Genomic DNA, 7365 nt, shown 5'->3' on the forward strand with positions numbered 1-7365 from the left:
CCAATTTTTGCAACTTTCTGATATTTTCTCCTTTGATCCTTGGTTTAGGACTTTCTAAATTTTTGGAAGGAGATCTATGCCAAATTCAATCTCCCATTCGGAAGGAATACTAGGCAAATCATCAGGAAACACATCAAAGTACTTATTAACTATAGGGACCAACTCAAGAGTAGGAGTTTTGGAATTAATGTCCCTAACTCGCACCATATGATAAATACACCCTTTGGAAATCATTTTTCGGACCTTAATACATGAAATGAATCGACCCTTAACCACTGAATTATTACCCTTCCATTCAAGAATAGGCTCATTAGGTAAGTGAAACTTAACCACACGAGTTCTACAACATATAAATAGGTAAGCGGCATGTAACCAATCCATACTAAGAATGATGTCGAAATCAGTAATATCAAGTTCAATAAGGTCACACGGAATAACTTTGTACAAGACCCATATGGGATAATTTCTATAAGCTCTCTGAGCTAATACCAAACCACCAACGGGAGTATAAACCGAGAAAGGTTCTATTAACACTTCAGGGCACACATCAAATCTCATAGCAATGTAAGGAGTAATAAAAGACAAGTTGACACCCAGATCAAGAAATACATAAACATCAAAGTTAAACTCATAACATACCCATGACCATATCGGCAGCCTCATTAACCCCTTACCTACTATGAAGAGCATAGAATTGGTTGTTGCATTGGCCATCCTTAGGTTGAGCTTGGGCGCCTTGTTTCACTTTGCCTCCTATAGGACGACCGTATCCACCCTTGTTGGCAACAAGAGAGCACTCGGATCGCTTATGGCACATCTTGCCACATCCATAGCAAGCACCTATTCCCATCAAGCACTTTCCTCCATGATTCCTTCCACACCTTGCACATTTTGGAAAAGAAGAGTTACTAGCATTTACGCCTCCTTCTCCTTGATATTTAGGGTATGGCACCCTATCCTTAGAAAACTTCTTCCCCAAGTTTTTTTCTTGATGAGAGCGTCCATTGCTACCAATGGTCCTAGCATTAGAGAACCCACCTTCATATCAGGCCCTCTTAGAATCCCTCATTCTTATTTCCTTGAGCTTTTCTCCTTCAATTTATTTGGAAAAAGTCATAAACTGAGATATTTCCATCTCCTTAACAAGCATAGCGGTGCGATATTCCTTAGCAAACAAGTCGGACACCCCTGATATGAATTTACTCATTCGGGTACGTGGATCGGCAACTATTGAAGGAGCATACTTGGATAGCTTAGTAAACTTGAGGTCATAGTCCCTCATCCCCATATTTCCTTGTCAAAGATTTATGAACTCCAACACTTTAGCCTCCTTTAACTCAAGAGAGAAAAAGTGATCAAGAAAAGTAAGTTTGAAAGCTTCCCATTTGACAGGACCTTCATCCATCCTCTCCAAATTTCATTGAGTGTACCATATTTGAGCAACACCCTTGAGTTGGTAAGCTGCCAACTCCTCTTTTTCTTTCAAAGTCAACCCCATAATACTCACTATCTTGTAGTCATCAATGAACTCTTGAGGATCCTCATTGACTTTTGAGCCATGAAACTCCGGAGAATTCATTCATGCAAAGTCTCTTACTCTTGAGGCTGGAGTGGGAACATTAGGAGGAGCCACAACACCTTGGTTGGTCACCACTCAGGCTAGCATAGTAATAGCGGTTCAAAACTTTGCATTAGTTACTTGGTCCAGTAGAAGACCATGGTCTTGAGGAGCCAGGGGAGCTTGGGCTTCATTAACATTATCTCCCTTTGAAATTGGTGGTCTTCTTGGAGCCATCTTTCTAAAAAATTGCAAAGAAAGACCGTTAAGGAACAGAAGTCTTAACGTAAACTCTATAGCACAACATGGATCATGAAAAAAGTGAGAATTCCTAAATGCCTCATAGCCTCCTACTCATAAGTGTGGTGCGCTTTATACCTATGAATAAGAATATACTTGACGCAGCATCTTGGACACCCGAGGACACTAGAAAAACCTTATGCTTTGATACCAAGTTTGTCACAAACTGACCTAGGGCATAGTCGTAACATGATGATCGAAACACCGAAGAGCTCCAACCAAGCCTCTTGTACATATCATAAGCATACATATGGTAAAATATAAAATCAAAAACATCATAAGAGAGTCTAAAATATGAATAGATATCTAAAAATGTCTTATGACAATATAGACTCGAACATATGTCCAACTAGATGCCTCTAAACATGAGTATGGGCGGGGGCTAAGACATGTCCCTAGCTCACCCTCAATATACAATGTAAACAAAAGTCTTTTGAAAAAAAATAGTAATTAACTTAAAAATCAGTCCCCGATCAATGAGGACTCACCACAAATACAGTCGGATAGAGAACGCCTACTAGTTACGTGGACGATTAGGATCTTCAACCTCAACTCCTACATTATGAGATAATGTAGGCAAAAAGTATGCATTATTATGTTAGATTGTACTAAGTATGAGGGTGTGACATGCAATGTAAATCATGGGATGAAAAGGTCAAATAAAACACATGATAAGATGGAATAAGTAAATTCATGAGAAAATCATATTGACCAAAGCATTTAAAAGCATAAATTTAAAAACATAACATACTTAAGAGATAATACATATGTGGGATAGGAACCATAACCGATAATAAGACCATGCGAGCTATAACATGGAATCCTGTTGTCTCCTCATACAAGGAAGAATAGGAGAATCTACTTTCCAAGGTAGACTCTACCCCACTAGGTGGGTCATACATACGTTATATATGAATCCAATAGCAAAGCCATGAAGGTAACCTATGGTGGCACGTAATTTATGGGACATGAGGCTGCTACTAAGGCTTTTGATAGGGCTCCCACCTTACTTCCACTAGGTGTTAAGTCAAATCCCACGGAATACATACATAGTATAGAAATCATAATTACATATATCATAGTCATGATCATAGGTTTGAAATTATAGAGTAGCTCATTTTCATAACATACTTGTAATGTGAGAATTGTCCTTTCATCATTACAATCATATGTAAATAATTTATATCGTTAGGCCTTAGGTCCCCACATAGGGCCCTAAGTCATCTTATTTCATAATTTGTATGAAATTCATACCTTGAACTTAGAGTAAAAACTCAATTTGTATAATCAATTGACTTTGAAAATCATGTAATTCACTTGAAAACATGCATGATCATAAACTTTATATCAGCCCATACATAATTCATATAGATAATATCCTTTGAAAGTATAATTCAAAATACTCATAATTTAAATCATGAATCCTAAAAATCAAAATAGGAGAATTCATGGAAAAACTCTTCAATTCAATGCAATAACCATCAATTTATATCAAAATAGACTCATGATCATATTTTGAATCGTAATTCATGCAATAGGAATAGGGATCATAAAACTCATAAAATACCATACTTTAATTTCATAGAAAACCTTGAGAAATTGATTGGGCTTCATGGATGAAAGAATTCATGAATCAATACTCACATACCTTAAGTGAGAACATCAATTAATTTGGAAGAACTTGAGATTTTAATGGAGAAATTGAGTAGATTACTCGAATTCTTCAATGGAAACCCTTGGGAGCTTTTTTGTAGAAAGAAATATTTGATAGATGAATTGTAGAAGAATGAATAGAATTAGGAGTTTAGGTGAATTTATAGAGTCGGATTAGGCCCTAAAAATGTCTAGGTTCATTGACTAATAATTTAGGAAATGTCTAAAACGCCTTTTAAAAAAAACTCAACTCGGTCAGAAAACTCTTCCAGGTCCACAACGTGGACCTATCGCGGACCCTATTATTTCGTAAATTTCTTCAAAAATCTATCTTCTGATATACGGGTCCTAAAAATCCACCGAGACCATTTCCCCACAGGTTTTGACCCCTAATTAATATTCCGAACTCAAATTTTCCAAAAAGATTAAGGATAACGCATTACATGAGCGGCTTATTCCCAAGGCATTCTTAAGGTACTTGTAATTATTTTTTAAGGGATGTTACATTTCGGGTTAGTAGAACTTTGCACATAGCGTTTGACATAGAAGGGGTTAGTATGGATGTGATTCTTCCCTAAGTTGTAATGGTTTCTCATCATTGGTTTCAAAAAATGTTTAGATCGGCTCATTCCCTCTCCTCTGTGTTGTAGTTCGGGGATGACGAGGGGTAAATTGGTATCTATTGTAATGACCTAACCCATTATTATTAAAAATATCTACGATAAAAGTATATGAATCTCATTCATCGTAAGACTAAGATCAATTTCTTTGCATGCGAGTGTACTAGTTGTGAATTAAGGTCGTACAATTCCCCTAGCACAAAATTAAGCTGAAAGTATCTTTCTGATTTAATTTCAGACTTGAGTTTAAATTAGGATCAACTTCAAATAACCATAGCTCTCGGGCTATAATAAATTAGGTAGCCCATGACATATCAAATTAAAGGACTATGAGTCTTCTTTCCAACTCCATTGAGATTTCCTCATTTGGAGTTTGGAGGAAAATGTTATGCCCATTTTATTGAGAAATGTCTTTGTTGGGTCACTAGAGAGGGATTAGTCTGTCAGAGTAGGATCCGATGGGCCAGAAGCTAAAAATGGCGTATTTTTATCATCTCATTCTTCCTCCAAGTGTCAAAATAGATGAGGGTTACCCTAGAAACCCCCAAGAAGTTGTTATAGGCTTAGAGAGAAAGGAAGAAGAGATTCCTAGCATAAGAAAGTCTAAAACCCATGGATTTCATGCCCGTCACAATAGTTTCTCCTTCCGGAAGTCAGGGATAGTGCTACAAACCTTCTACAATTGTTAGGAGCCCGGGTAGGCTAGATTTTATAAATTAAGTAGTTATAAATTCATTCTCATTGCTTAATATAATGGAGATTGACGGGATATTTTATGCCTAGGCCTTTGGGCACGGAGTCTGGATGGTTAAATGATTGTCAATTGTTGTTTAGAGTGGGAATATGTGCTGTAAATCATGATTATTATGTGATTAGTTAAAGGTCCAATATTTGAATGTTAAACTTGATGAAACTGCTTAGAAGGTAATGACTCTTGTAAGATTAAGTGTAGATAAAAATGGATCATAATGGAATCCTGAGACTTAGGGATTATGGGCAATTAATGTATTGTTATGTCAGAATAAGACGATTTAAAATTAATTTAAACTTTTAGAGAAAATCATTTTTTAGAAAAGAGAGTCGCCACTTAATTTTTAAAGAAAATCAAGAAACCTTAATTTTAAAGACTCTAACAGATTGAAGTCTTAAAAATTCAGAAAAAAATGTACGAGGTTCTTATTTCCACTTTGAGAAGGTGTTAAGCATTCAAACTGGCCACTAACGTACGGTTATCCGGCGATTTGAAAACTCTGATTTTGACTAACTTTGGGAAAATATATTTAAAAATAGTTAAGGCATTTTACAATTTGAAAGAAATATAAACTTTAAAACATTTAGAATAATTTATAAAGGAAAATAGAGTTGGTATGAATTGGTGCCCACATCCTCAGCAAGCATTGGTACCCATACGACACTCTCCCAAATGTAGTTTCCTGCATCTAGCAAACGGCTTTCCTCTAGAACCTTGAGTCACACTTAATTGGGACTAAGAAACCTAAGATCGGAAGTTCTGGTGACTCAGCAACCTCTGATTAGGTGTAAAATCACTTGTTGAAGAAGGTGCATAATTAAAAGACCCCTTCTGAAAGAAGGACTTGTTACCCTTCCCTTGCTTCTACTCGTTCTCATTCCCAGCTGACTTAGCCTTCTTGCTTAAGTGTTCCTCTCGGTCTTTTTTCTTTTCATCCTCAACCTGCTGAGCATACACCATCAATCTAGAAAACTCCATGTCAGAAATCATTAGCAGTGCCTTACATTTTCTCTTTACATGTTTTCCTAGGCCAGAGACAAACTTCCTCATCTTAGACCTCATATGAGGAATCATTTCTGGGGCATATTTGGATAACTAAATAAACTTCAAACTATACTCCTTTACAGTCATGGTCTCCTTCTTGAGGTTCACAAACTCCTCAACTTTTGCTTTCCGTAGCTTTTGGGAAAAAAAGTGGTCAAGGAAAGCTCTTTCAAACTCATCCCAAACTGTAGGTCCAGTATCCTCACCACGACTCTGCTCCTACTGGTCATACCACAGGTTCGTCACATCCTTGAGCTGGTAGGAAACCAACTCAACACCCTCAACCTCGATAGTATGCATCGCTTTCAAGATCTTCCACATTTCATCAATGAAATTTTGAGGATCCTCCTCAACCTTAGACCCTGTGAAGACTGGAGGGTTCATCCTTGGAAAATCTCTAATCCTTGTGGTGGAAAACGACTCTTAAGAGCTAAAGCTAGGAGTTGGTGAACTGTGGTTACCCATCTAGGTAGCTACCAGTTGAGTAAGCATGGCAATAGCTCCTCTGAATTCGATCTCCAAAGTAGGAGTGGTATGAATAGTAGGTATTTGGGGTACCTCAATAGACCTTGTAGGTCTCCCCTAGTTCTCCGTGAAGGCATCTCTGACTATAGAACCTCAGTGCTGGTAGTGTTCCTCTGACTGGCTATACATTTAGGAGGCATGGTCTGCAATGTATAAACGCACAAATTAGAAAAGAAGTTTTATAGAATTAAACTTTATCGCACAAAATCATATTATGAAAGAAGTGAAAAATTCCTAATATCTTATAGCCTCCTAAATATAAGTATGGTGCACGACATACCCATAAGCAAGAATCTACTAGATACGGCTTCATAGACACCCTAGGACTCTTGAACTCTGTGCTTTGATACCAAATGTATCACACCCTAAGAGGGTACCCTAGGCGTGGCCGGCACTCAGAAACCATCTCGGGCCTCTGAGAAAACCACTTGGTCTCATCACTCATTCGTTCATCAGCAGAAGACTTAAGTGAAAATAAGAATACTTATGTGGGCTTGCCATTATCAATATCAAATGAAAGAAATAATCCTTAGAAGAAGTAATTTCAAAGGAGAACTACTCCAATTACATCATCAAACTCTGTCTATTAAGCATCTAACACTATCAGACGGTGCTAATGACATGTCCATGTCTACCTCAAAAGAAACATAATACTCAACAATAATAAAAGGATAAAGAGTTTCTCCGAATACAAGAAGGACTCACCAAATAGCTAGAAAGTAATGATCTTCAACGATGCGCCGTTGAGGATTTCTAACACCTATCTGCATCATAAAATGATGCAGATCGAAAAACGTCAGTATATGGAATGTATGAGTATGTAAAACGCAGAAAAGTAAGGACAGATATCAAGAAACTCCTCTCAGAAAGACTCGGCTCAGAACTCAACATCAATATGTAATGCAAGTTTAAAA

This window comes from Solanum dulcamara, chromosome 12 (genome assembly GCF_947179165.1).
Source record: "Solanum dulcamara chromosome 12, daSolDulc1.2, whole genome shotgun sequence".
Taxonomy (NCBI): domain Eukaryota; kingdom Viridiplantae; phylum Streptophyta; class Magnoliopsida; order Solanales; family Solanaceae; genus Solanum; species Solanum dulcamara.